This window comes from Schistocerca piceifrons, chromosome 1 (assembly GCF_021461385.2).
Source record: "Schistocerca piceifrons isolate TAMUIC-IGC-003096 chromosome 1, iqSchPice1.1, whole genome shotgun sequence".
Classification (NCBI taxonomy): domain Eukaryota; kingdom Metazoa; phylum Arthropoda; class Insecta; order Orthoptera; family Acrididae; genus Schistocerca; species Schistocerca piceifrons.
In genome coordinates this window covers 1,226,847,239-1,226,861,491 of record NC_060138.1, presented here as the reverse complement: position 1 = coordinate 1,226,861,491, position 14,253 = coordinate 1,226,847,239, and the positions used below count along the sequence as shown (strand labels likewise).

The 14,253-nt window shown below is 40.1% G+C and overlaps 1 protein-coding gene across 1 annotated transcript in view; it reads left to right on the top strand.

Annotated features, from left to right (window-relative positions):
• Window positions 1–14,253, top strand: part of LOC124779593 (Down syndrome cell adhesion molecule-like protein Dscam2) — a 296,162-nt gene that overhangs the window by 180,028 nt on the left and 101,881 nt on the right. The gene's annotated exons all lie outside the window — the stretch shown is intronic.

The following is a 14,253-nucleotide window of genomic DNA, read 5'->3' as shown; positions in this document are numbered from 1 at the left end:
AGCAATGCAGGCTGCTATTCTCCCATGGAGACGATCGTAGAGATGCTGGATGTAGTCCTGTGGAACGGCTTGCCATGCCATTTCCACCTGGCACCTCAGTTGGACCAGCGTTCGTGCTGGACGTGCAGACCGCGTGAGACGACGCTTCATCCAGTCCCAAACATGCTCAATGGGGGACAGATCCGGAGATCTTGCTGGCCAGGGTAGTTGACTTACACCTTCTAGAGCACGTTGGGTGGCACGGGATACATGCGGACGTGCATTGTCCTGTTGGAACAGCAAGTTCCCTTGCCGGTCTAGGAATGGTAGAACGATGGGTTCGATGACGGTTTGGATGTACCGTGCACTATTCAGTGTCCCCTCGACGATCACCAGTGGTGTACAGCCAGTGTAGGAGATCGCTCCCCACACCATGATGCCGGGTGTTGGCCCTGTGTGCCTCGGTCGTATGCAGTCCTGATTGTGGCGCTCACCTGCACGGCGCCAAACACGCATACGACCATCATTGGCACCAAGGCAGAAGCGACTCTCATCGCTGAAGACGACACATCTCCATTCGTCCCTCCACTCATGCCTGTCGCGACACCACTGGAGGCGGGCTGCACGATGTTGGGGCGTGAGCGGAAGACGGCCTAACGGTGTGCGGGACCGTAGCCCAGCTTCATGGAGACGGTTGCGAATGGTCCTCGCCGATACCCCAGGAGCAACAGTGTCCCTAATTTGCTGGGAAGTGGCGGTGCGGTCCCCTACGGCACTGCGTAGGATCCTACGGTCTTGGCGTGCATCCGTGCGTCGCTGCGGTCCGGTCCCAGGTCGACGGGCACGTGCACCTTCCGCCGACCACTGGCGACAACATCGATGTACTGTGGAGACCTCACGCCCCACATGTTGAGCAATTCGGCGGTACGTCCACCCGGCCTCCCGCATGCCCACTATACGCCCTCGCTCAAAGTCCGTCAACTGCACATACGGTTCACGTCCACGCTGTCGCGGCATGCTACCAGTGTTAAAGACTGCGATGGAGCTCCGTATGCCACGGCAAACTGGCTGACACTGACGGCGGCGGCGCACAAATGCTGCGCAGCTAGCGCCATTCGATGGCCAACACCGCGGTTCCTGGTGTGTCCGCTGTGCCGTGCGTGTGATCATTGCTTGTACAGCCCTCTCGCAGTGTCCGGAGCAAGTATGGTGGGTCTGACACACTGGTGTCAATGTGTTCTTTTTTCCATTTCCAGGAGTGTATGTGTGTGTGTGCGAGTGTATACCTGTCCTTTTTTCCCCCTAAGGTAAGTCTTTCCGCTCCCGGGATTGGAATGACTCCTTACCCTCTCCCTTAAAACCCACATCCTTTCGTCTTTCCCTCTCCTTCCCTCTTTCCTGATGAGGCAACAGTTTGTTGCGAAAGCTTGAATTTTGTGTGTGTGTTTGTGTCTCTATCGACCTGCCAGCGCTTTCGTTCGGTAAGTCACATCATCTTTGTTTTTAGATATATTTTTCCCACGTGGAATGTTTCCCTCTATTATATTGATATTAGTGTTTCTATTGAGTTTTATACTCCCTTTGTCAGAAAAGTTCTGGGACAGGCTTTTATATTTCTGAGTTTGCAGTATTAAAAATGTGGTTTTTATGTTACGTGGTATGTGTGCATCCTTGAAATGACCTTGCAATGTTTCTGCACAAACTCACTAGGTGGCAGAGCTGTGCTTAGCAACACACTGTTTGGGTTCTTGGTGCATTAGTCACGGTGACACAATGGATGCTGATTGTGAGCAAAGAGTGAACATTAAGTTCTGCATTAAGCTCAGGAAAACCCCTAATCAAACTTGGGGAATGATTAAGCAAGCATATGCAGGTGAAGCACTTCCAAGACATCACATTTTTGAGTGGTACAAAAGGTTTTGTGACGGCTAGGATTCAGAGCAAGATAATCCCAGTGCTGGTCGCCTGGCTACAGCACATACCGATGCAAACGTAGACCGTGTAAGGCCATTATTGCAAGAAGACAGCCATTGAACAGTGCATATGATATGAAACTTGAATCTGAACAACTTGATTTGAATTGTGATGTGTGTCATAAGATTTTACGCAGAGATTTAGGGAGATGGGAACTTAATGAAAGACTCATCCCTCACACACTAACAGAAAGAGGAAAGATGAAGAACTGCTGCTGAACTACTGGATAGGGCCAGATGTGATCCTGCATGTCTGTCAAAGATTGTTGCTGGGGATGAAAGTTGGTGCTACCAGTAAGATCCTTAAACGAAGTGTCAAAATACTGAATGGTGGAGTTTGGATCAACAGCCAAAAAAAAAAGTGAAATGGCAACCTTTGAGAACAAAGACACCATGAGTGTGTTCCTCCAGGTCAAACAGTGAACCATACTCCTTACATTGAAGTCTTGAAAGGTTTCCAACAAGCAATTCAATGTCACCATCCTGATTCTCAGGACTAGTTCTTTCTGCATGAGAATGCAAGATCCTATACTGCTTTATCTGTTACCGAGTATCTGGCCAGACATTCTGTTATTACCAACCCACATCCGGCATATTCGCCCAACCTCTCACCTTGCGAGTTTTTTGCATTTCCGTGAGTGAAAAGTCAACTGAAAGGAAAGTTTCATCAAGATATCATAGACATCCAAAGGGATTTGACAAATTAGCTTACAAGATGGTTGCTTCAAAGACCTCCAGAAATATTGGAAGCTGTGTATAGACAGCCAAGGAGATTACTTTGATAGGCGCTAGGATCATCATTTGGTAAGTGCAATTTTCTATTTTTTTAAAAAGCTGTCCTTGAACTTTTCTGACAATGGGAGTATTATTGGTGTAAAATATCTTCCAGAATAATTTATTCCAATCACTAATATCATTATTCAATTTAATTCCTGCTTCACTTATTTATTTGTTTATTGTTTTATTTTGCCTGGCCAGGTTAGGGACTTCAGGCACTGTCTTACACCAGACCAGCAATTACACATACCAAAAAATATTGCAATATGCCCTGTTAACAGTCCAACCAGAATAGCTACCTGCTCATTCATTCATTCCAAAAAGTCACTGAAACTATCTTTTTAGCAAGTCTAATAAAAAAAATCGTATTACAAAGCCAATAACCAATGACCTTTTTTGTCATGACATGCAGCTTCTTATGCTGAGTATTAGTGTTGATAAAAAAATCTACTGTATCTTAGTACAGAATAATGACTTGAATGATAAAAAATTTAAAAATTCTCTTATTTGTTAACTGTTTCCCTAAAAGTAACTCAGATTAGGAAAGAAAACACATAGATTTGTCAATGAATGAAAGTATCTCGTAAAACAGGAAAGGTAAGTGTGTCTGTCAGTCTGGAATGATTGATGCAATACATTACAAGAAACACTGCAGGATATTGAAGAAAGTATTACAATGTAAATGCACCATGAAAAGAGGTTAACCATACCAGACAACAGAATAAAAGACAATATGGAATATAATGAAGGAAAACACCGGTAGATCTAGAGATGAAGAGGAGCAGTCTAGAGGATGAAGAGGAGCAGATTGCTTCGAGAGTGAATGATACTTAGGTAACAGTTATCGTCTGGTGCGCCCAAGGTGAAGCATTTTATACAGATTGTTTCAGGATTTCACCATCAAGCTTTGAAGATTGATATGTCTCACAAAAGAGGATCATTTTTTACTAAGGAACATATACTCGTAAATGCACAGAAGTTGCCATTTATTACTATCAGGCAAGTTCTGACAATAATATACATGAATGGATCAATCAATCCACCCTGTATCTCAATACATGCTGCACACCTACGTATCAGTTTCCGTCCAAATCTGGACAGTACATCAGAATTCTGTTGGATTTATTGGAAAGCATCAGTGATTTAGGCTATCAGCTCAACTCTAGTGGCAATTGGAGTAGCGTAAACTATACTTGTATCACGTCCCAGAAGAAAGTAACCAAGGTGTGTCAAGTAAGGTGAATGCGCTGGCCATGTGACAGGTCCACTTTGTCCTATCCAATGTTCTCCATAATTAACAACTATCTGTGCTCACACATCAACACTGAAGTATGCTTGGGCTCCATTGTGCTGTAACTAGAGGCCGCTGTACACAACAAGCAGTAGATTGTCCAGAAGTTCCTTAAATATGGCCAGTAGGAACTGTAAGTAAACTGCTCCAGTGAATCTAGGTGGCAATATTACAGGTCTTAGAAGATAACTATCCAAAATGCCCACCCACATGTTTACAGGGACCCTTCATTGGTGCGACCTAACAGAAACTGCATGAGCATTCTCATAGTTGCAGATGTGGCTATTCCTGCTGTTAAAATACATGTAATGTATACAGAAAGCTGTGGTGTCACCGCCAGACACCACACTTTCTAGGTGGTAGCCTTTAAATCGGCCACGGTCTGTTAGTATACGTCGGACCCGCGTGTCGCCACTATCAGTGATCGCAGACCGAGCGCCGCCACACGGCAGGTCTAGAGAGACTTCCTAGCACTCGCCCCAGTTGCACAGCCGACTTTGCTAGCGATGGTTCACTGACAAATTACGCTCTCATTTGCCGAGACGATAGTTAGCATAGCCTTCAGCTAAGTCAATTGCTACGACCTAGCAAGGCGCCATTATCAGTTGCTATTGATATTGTGAATAATGTACAGACAAGAGCTACGTTCAACATTAATGGATTAAAGTTAAGTATTCCACCATCTGCGTCCGTTTTTCTAAGTTCTAATTTCCTTGTCCTGTTCCAGACCTCACGCCAGCCTGTGTAAGCTTAAACGCGTGCCTTTCGGCTTCCTCTATTATACGGGTTGGCTCTCCTGCCAGCCCACAACAAAAGCCTCATCTGTAAATTTCATTGTTAAATCTACAGATCATTTCACCATCAAAATTTGATGTTCTCAGGCCACACATACCACCACCAACATGCTCTAGTAAGTGTCCTTGAATTGCAGAAAAGGTACTGTGGTGTGGGTTTTTTCTGTTAGGGAACCAATTTTTATAGATATGAGGAGCTGCTCTTTCACCTCCACTTGCCTCACCGTAGTACATAATCATGACAGTGAGCTCATCAAATCCATACTCAGGTTTCATTGAGTACAAACAGCAAGGAAACCAGAAAAGTGCCTGGCTTCTAGTGTGGCTTGTGGTGATAAACTCAATTTGGAAGACTACAGACACATCCAAACAAATCTTTCTTTGTGATGCAAATGTAATATAGAAATAACAAATAGTATATTTACGTCTTGAGTCTTTCCTTCATATCCTGTATGGTAAATCTCCCCTGACCTGCAGTTCTGGGTGACTTTCCCAAAATCTGCCCCTTTTCATAGACCTCTCCAGTCCTTTTCCTTCACCCTTCTTCCTTCCTCTTCTGCCTGAAGAAGGAGCCCACTGGCTCCAAAAGCTTGCCAGTCACAACAGTCTTTTATGTGTGTGTTCTGGCGAATATCAAATTTTGATGGTGAAATGATCTGTAGATTTAACCATGAAATTTACAGATGAGGCTTTCTGTATACATTATGTGTATTTTAACAGCAGGAATAGCCACATCTGCGACCATGAGAACGCTCATGCAATTTCTGTTAGATCGCACCAATGAAGGTTCCCTGTAAACATGTGGGTGGGCATTTTGGATAATGATCTTCTAGGACCTGTAATATTGCCACCTAGATTCACTGGAGCAGTTTACTTACAGTTCCTGCTGACCATATTTAAGGAACTTCTGGACAATCTACTGCTTGTTGTGTACGGAGGCCTCTAGTTACAGCACAATGGAGCCCAAGCATACTTCAGTGTTGATGTGTGAGCACAGATAGTTGTTAATCCACCAACCACTCTTCAAGACTGTGAGCAGCTCAGCATGCAGAATGGACGTTATTGCTACAACATGAGATTGGTGACATCATTCACAGCATGCCCTGTCATCGTCAGACCTTTATTTCTGCCAGAGGTGGTCACACCCAATGCTGAGCACAGTAACCAGTTGTCGGAATGTGTACTTGTTTCTAAACATCCATTGAACAGCTGTAGCACACTTGTTTTTGTCTAACTCCAGCACACAGAAAGCTCGCTCCGCAACTAAACTCGCCATGTTTGTGACTAGCACTGACTATCAGCAAATTACCCAACTACGCTGTGGCGGTATACATAAAAAAAAAAAAACTTTCAGAGTTTCTCTTCAAAATGACATATGTATGAAATCTGTATGATATTTGGTTCTTGTGCAGTAAATAATTGAAAGTGTTCCCAGACTTTATGTACGCCCTGTAGATAAAAAATCAGTAGTGTTATATCTCAGTGTGGAACTTGAAACTTTAAGCAGAGGGCAGGAGCATTTAGAGGGACTCTGGCTCAAGATTAAAAGAATGGTTGACCAAGCACTTGATAAATATGTACCTAGGAGAACAGTTGATAATGGGAGGGAACCTCCATGGTATGCACCCACTGCGAAGAAACTTCTAAAGAAACAGACATTACTACATAATAGGTGTAAAAGAAAGTACAGAACAGCGATTCTAGGAGCTACAGTCTGGAGCCGCGTGACCGCTACGGTCGCAGGTTAGAATCCTGCCTCGGGCACGGATGTGTGTGATGTCCTTAGGTTAGTTAGGTTTAAGTAGCTCTAAGTTCTAGGGGACAGCTGACCTCAAAAATTAAGTCCTATAGTTCTCAGAGCCATTTGAACCATTTTTGTCACATGATTTTGTCGAGTGAATTTTTTTTTTTTTTTTTTTTTTATTAAAATTTTCTTTTAATTCACATATTAACGCAAGACTTATTACAAATGTGTATATCTCTATATACTGAAGTACACGCCATTACTTCTAGGTTATTGTAACAAAGTGCCAGTGCCATAAAAAGAAAGTTCACAACGCTTACTCAGACCAATTGTGTTACTGCACTGAAAATGTGTAAAAGTCAAACATTACTTAACATTCACATGTTATGGTTCTCCTATGGAATTCACCAATGGAGCAGGAGCAGATGGCTACCAATAAATCCTTTAGGTCCTCTTAAAAATTTTGTTATAAATAGGCAAAATTTTTACAGTTGCAGCTAGCGCTTTAATGGGTCACAGCGGAGCGGGGCAGATTCAGCTCCAAAATAACAACACAACACAGCAGTTTTGAATCAGTTTCAGTTTTCCGTACCCCAGTAGGTTAAAACGGAATCCTTACACATACAGGACCACTTTGTTGCTCATTTGTCTGTTTGTCTGCCTGCCAAGACTCCTTCTCCTCACTAGGGAACCTCCCCATCGCACCCCCCTCAGATTTAGTTATAAGTTGGCACAGTGGATAGGCCTTGAAAAACTGAACACAGATCAATCGAGAAAACAGGAAGAAGTTGTGTGGAACTATGAAACAGTAAGCAAAATATACAAAATGAGTAGTTCATGTGCAAGATAGGCAACATCAAGGACTACGCGAGCTCAGGAGCGCTGTGGTCCCATGGTTAACAGTTGCCAGAAAGTGTTTGCAAACATTTGTTTCTGAATAATCAACACCTTTCTGGTTCTAAGTCAATCATTTTGGCAATTGTTCTTATTCCTCATATTGATTTCATGAACTGAGGAACTTGTATTAAAGAGAGATATGTTATTTATGACAAATTTCATTAAAGAATAAATATACTGAAAAGCAGTAGCCAGTATTCTCAGTTATATGAACAGGATTCTGCAGGAAAAACTTGGGTGGTGAGTTACTGCAAATATAAAAAATTATTATGTTGGTGGTCGTACGTGTGACCTGAGAACATCAGGTCCAGTCACTAACAGTACCTATCACATCAAAGGCAGGGTTACCTGTGAAACCGGTCAAGTGGTCTACAAGCTAAGCTACAACCATTGTGCTGCATTCTATGTGGGCATGAAAACCAACAAGCTGTATTTCTGCTTAAATGGCCACTGAGAAACTGTGGCCGAGAAAGAACTGGACCACCCAGTTGCCGAGCATGGTGCCCAACATGACATTCTTCATTCAGTGACTGCGACACAGTCTGTGCCATCTGGATCCTTCCCAGCAACAGATTTTCTGAACTGCACAGGCAGAAGTCTCCTTGCAATATATCCTACATTCCTGAACCCTCCTGGCCTCAGCCTTCGTTAGTCATTGTCCTACACCCACCTATTCCCTTCCCTGATCTCACTCCACAGCCTTCTGTTGCACATGCACACCCAGTGTCTTTTTACTTCTCTCCTTTTCTGCCCCCCGCCTCTCGCCATCTAACCTCCTGACTGACCTACCTGCCCTACAGCCTCTTCACCTCATCCCTTGATGCTTCCACAAGCAGTACTTTTCTGTTCCCCACTCCCACCCCTACCCTGCTATCCCTCCACCTTTCCACCCTAGCCTCCTTCTTATCCCATCCACCTGGTTGCTTCTTCCATGACATGCTGCTGCTTGCAGTCTGGTCTCAGCAGCTAGAGACTGTGGTCAAGTGTGTATGTGTGTGCGTGTGTGTGTGTGTGTGTGTGTGTGTGTGTGTGTGTGTGTTTTGTCTAATTCCGATGAAGGTATTTTTGACTGAAAGCTTACTTCCTGGAAGTCTTTTTGTTGTTCCTATCTGTGACTCAGGATCTCCGCTGTACGGTGAGAGCTGTTCTTTTCAAAAGATGGATAGAGGGAGAGATACTGAACAGTACAATTAGAAACTATAAAGGGGCAGGGAAACAATACACACACACACACACACACACACACACATATACAGAGAGAGAGAGAGAGAGAGAGAGAGAAACTCTGACATGATATTCTGTCTTGCCCTTCACACCTCTTGCTGTAGTCTTTTCTCACCCTCTTAGCCTCCGTACCATTCTTGTCAAACTGTATGTCTTTTCCACACTATTATCCCTAACTCAATGTTACTACACCTGCATTCATTCCCACTGATGACGCCTGACTCCCTCCCTCCCCTTCTCCCCTTTCCCTTTTCTCTTATCCACACAATAGATGGGTCCCCCTCATCCTGAGATCTAAGTAACCTGTTGCCCCTTTTCCTCAGCAACCTATCGCCCTGAGGAACAAATACTTCCAAAAGTTAGGGTTAGTGTTTTCACTATTAAATGTGTCTGTCAGCAATACAGGAATTTTGACTTCAACATTTTTTACTCACACCAGATACTTGATGACTATTTCCCTTCAGAGCTATGGAGAAAATATTAGCATGTTAGTTACATTGTTGATATTTTTTTTCCATTAATGTTCTAAAACTTCAAGAATCATGACACTGTAAATCTATAAAACAAATACTGTATCATAGATTCACAGTAGCTAAATGCATTCATCAGCTGACCTGTTTGTGAGATACAGACTATTTTCGATCTCTCCCCCCCCCCCCCCCCCTTTAATTAATAAGGTTTCATTGTGACACAAGTTTCTGTTTCAATATTTACCCTTCCACTATGCAGTTAACTTTATATAGTTTTCTGATAAATCTTGAGATGACTAATCCAGCCTATGGGTGAAGCTCCCAGTCCAGTACTCAATGGAAATGCATTTTGTAAGAGAATTATACTGTTCACTTCAACACCTGACACTGTGGAATGTACCTTCGCTCAACATAGCCATTTTAATTTGTAATATGCTAATGTGAATACTTGGGAAGACATCTATGAATGTGAAAGTACAAATGATAAGTTCAATAAATTCCTAAATAGGTTTACCTATTATTTTGAACTTTGCTTTCCACTCCATAAAAAGACAGTCACAAAAAATCATCTGAAAATAAAATGGGTCACAATAGGGATACAAATATCTGTGAAGAAAAAGAGACTACTTCATGAAATATCTAGACAGCACACCACATCCCCAGAATTTGATTCCTATTTTAAGAATTACAAAAAGATTTTAACTAAAGTCATAAAAGAAGCAAAAAAATGGCAAATAGTTCCTTCATAGCAAATACACAAAATAAAATGAAAGCCATATGGGAGATGGTAAGGCATGAAACAGGAGTAAAACGGAGAGAATACCATAATATCAAACTGAATGAAAACAATTCCGTAATATCTGATCCCCAGCAGATAGCAAATAATTTTAACTCATATTTCTCTGAGGCAGCTGAGATTCTGGTGAAGCAAAACTTTCAACATGCTGTCACTGCAAATCAGATTAAAACTATCCCTAGTAACAAGTCTCTCTTCCTACACCCAACAGATGAACAGGAAATGCTAAAAACAATAGGGGAGCTAAAATCAAAATTTTCCTCTGGTACTGACAACATACCAGACCATATCATTAAAAAATGTGCACCCTTAGTAGTTAAGCCCATGGTAGACATATGCAATAATTCACTTTCTCAGGGAATCTTCCCAGAAAGGCTAAAAATAGCTTAAGTGAAGCCATTGTTCAAAAAGGGTGAAAAAACAGATATAACAAATTATAGGTCAGTCTCTCTACTATCTGTTTTTTCTAAAATAATTGAAAAAATCTTTTATAAAAGACTCTTAGATTTCATTGAAAAAAATAAACTTTTCTCAGATTCTGAAAATGTAAATCCACTGAGACAGCTATTATCGATTTCTTAAATGAAGCTTTAAATGCATTAGATAAAAAAGAACACATAGCAGCAATATTCCTAGATCTTTCAAAAGCATTTGACATCATTAACCATGGTCTTTTGCTTAGAAAGCTAGAAAATGTTGGTGTCAGAGCAGCCTATGAATGGGTAAAGTCATATCTACAAAACAGACACAAAATAGTTGAAGTCTTGTACAAAGAAGGAAAAAATTTAACTTCCTGTCAATCAGAAAAACAGTGTGTTAAATACGGTGTGCCGCAGGGTTCCGTACTGGGGCCAATCCTGTTCTTGCTGTTTGTAAATGACCTGGAACCATCCAGCCCTAACTATAAGTACATTAAATATGCCGATGATACAAATATACTTATCAAAGGAAAGACCCCAGAAGAGCTCCAAAATGAAATAAAAAAGAGCACTACACATGTATCACAATGGTTCGCAATGAACAACTTAATAATAAACACACATAAAACAAACACTATGCACCTACACACAGTGCAGAATAAACAGCCTTTAACTGCAACCATAGAACTGTTAGGCAAAAGACTTGAAATTGTAAATAGCACCAAATTTTTGGGAGTTTGGATCCAAGATGACCTAAGATGGCAGAAACACACACAACATCTATGTAGTAAATTAAATACCATTTGTTATAGTATAAAAATTCTTGCTGGATGCACATCTATGCAAGCCATAAAAAATGTGTACTATGCCCAAGCAGAATCACTACTAAGATATGGTTTAATTTGCTGGGGAAATTCACCACCCAGCAAAAGCTGTTTTATTGCACAGAAAAGAATTATAAGACCCATGGAAGGCTTAGCACCTCGATCTTCATGCAAACCCTCATTTAAAAAGCTTCATATTCTTCCATTACCATGCCTATATATCCTAGAAACAGTAATGTTTTATAAGGAAAATTGTAGATGAAAATAACAAGATTGCTCCAAAAAACCAAAATATTATTCATACAACACAAGAAATAATCAAGATTTACATATGCAGTTTTCACATACAACACTGAAACAAAAAGGACCCTTGCAAGCAGGAAAAAAACTGTATAACAAACTACCTAAAGAAATTAAGGCAATAACTGGCATGCATAAATTCAAAACTGCAGTGAGTGACTACTTGCTACAGAATTGTTACTATAGTGTTGATGAATTCTTATCTACAATGTAAATATGTGAAAAATTTAAATAGTTTATACAATTAAGGCCAAAATACGAAATATGTACATGTAGATTTATCTGTGTATTATACGTGGTCTATTACATATATATATATGTGTGTGTGTGTGTGTGTGTGTGTGTGTGTGTGTGTGTGTGTGTGTGTGTATAATCAAGGCCAAAAGTATGAAATGTGTGCGTGTAAAATTTATTTGTGAAATGTTATTCCCATGTGTTAAGAGTTATATTGCTATTTACTGAAAACCATACAACAGCTTTTTCTGTTAAGCTTTGTTGCAAATTATTTGACTTGTCCTATATCATTATGTACCCCTGTACAGTGTATGATTCACAGGACCAATAAATATACAATACAATACAATACACTTTCCAGTATTACACACACAGCACCAGACAGTCACGCATTTTTAAATTCCCTGTCCATCTTGTTTTCCTCAAAGCTAGAGGGAAATTATAAGATATTATTAACTCTGTGTATGTTTTACTGTGTGAATTTACTTATTACATAATGCCATAATCTCATTAATACAAACAAATTTTTATCTTTTTAAAAATATTTCTTCATTAACAGTCACAGCTATTACTTAAAGTAATTTTCACTCAACAATAAATGTAGAAACATTCCTTTTTAGTGTTTTAGTGACATTTAAACTTCTAGGCAATTTTAGTGTTAATTTCTAAATTAAATTAAATGCACTAGAGCAACAGACAGTTAATCGGTACTATAAAAGTCCCATGTCAGCCGAAGAAATACACTCAGAAAATAAACAAACTATTCTTCTCAAATATAAGCAACATAAATGGTTTCTATTTTCTACTTGCATCACTGTACATATAAATCACTCTGGAAGTCACTCGCAGGGGAAATGTGCAAAAGTTTCAGAGAAACTGAGTTAGAAACTGCTTCAAAAAACAGGAGATGAACCTCATGGAGTATTATTTGTATTATGAACTTATATATTAAAGTAGTGTGAGAATAGCACTTAAAATAGCCCTAATGGAAAAATAATATAAATAATTGGAAAATAAAAATCCTGGTTACATGCAAAATAGGTTGTAATATAACATACCAGTTTCCAGTTGGTGTTGTACTTTCATCATCAATCATCTGGTTAGTAACTATAACTTTAAGAGGCAGAATGTAAATTTTGAAAATAATTCTAGATGTTGGTGGAATTTCAGCTTTAATCAGGATCATTATGTTACAATGCTGCTCATACTCCTGCAACATGTGAATCTCATTATACCGTTTCTTTTTGTTCTGAATTACTTTCTACAGTCATGTAATCGGACAAAAAATTGTACTTATATATTAGCTTTGTGCTGAAATTCACCTCGTTCAATCTGTTATTTTATTTTTTGCTATCGCACATTACATCTGAAATAATTTTGTGGTATTTACTTTCTACTGTATGTTTTCAAACCATTAACCATTGCCAACTCACTATATTTTCATTATTTAACAGAAAAAAGCAGAACATCCTTTATCTCTAGTTGTTCGTCTATGATTCTTTGAAAATAAAAATTGGAGGACATACAATCCTTAGGTACATGTACTCTCATCCAAATCTCATTTGTACTTTATATGTTTAAGAGAAAGTGTGTGATGATGGAACAGATATAGAGGACATTCCACTAAACATTTTGAGGTAGAGAGCTTGGAGACCAGAAGGCCAAATTAATAAGACATGAGCTTCAATATGACTTTTGACATTGCTGTCATGACAATGCTCAAAATGTTGCTTCAGCTGAGGCCTTTATGTTTTAGGATACTTCACCATTGACTATTTAAATATCTTTGTTGTTGAGATGATGGCAGTTGACAGACGTTCCAGCATTGCCTCATTTTGACATGTTCTCCACAAGATATTCTGTCTTTCCATTGGCCACATACAGAACTTTCCTAAGAGTTTGCACATTACTCAGATATGATGTGTAAAAATGGCACAGCATCAGAACAGTTTTCCATAGTCATCTTATTTGCAGAGAAGTTCAAGGCAATGGTCTCACTGCTGAAAAATATTACAGGGAATGATTTGCCAACATATATCACCCATCAAAGCTGATATTTACATTTCTGTATCATTGAACGTGGGAAACTGATTTGTTGCAGCGAAGAAGTGTAACCTGGAAACTTGAAGTCCACAGGTGCATCCAAGTTCAGTAATGAGATGCTGGTGTTTTTGCAGAGGATCCCTCTAACATAATCTTTGCTGTTACATGTACAGTAGGAGTTTCACAGAGAAGTGTGTGGCTGTTGCTCTATGAGGTACTTTTTAAGCCATGTCATCCACAATGAGCCCATAATTTGAGACAGACAGACTTCATTACACAAGTCCAATGCTGCAACTGACTATGGATGCAAGTTGTTGCTTAACCAAATTTTCTCCACTTCATGCTGCTTACAGATGTGTCTCATTCACTCGGTTTTATGAACAGCAAAATAGCCATCTGTGAGATCAAGAGAATAATGTTACTATTATTATGCTGTTTCACCAAATGCATTTTTTTGTAAATGTTTGGATTGGAAATGTAAATGACCA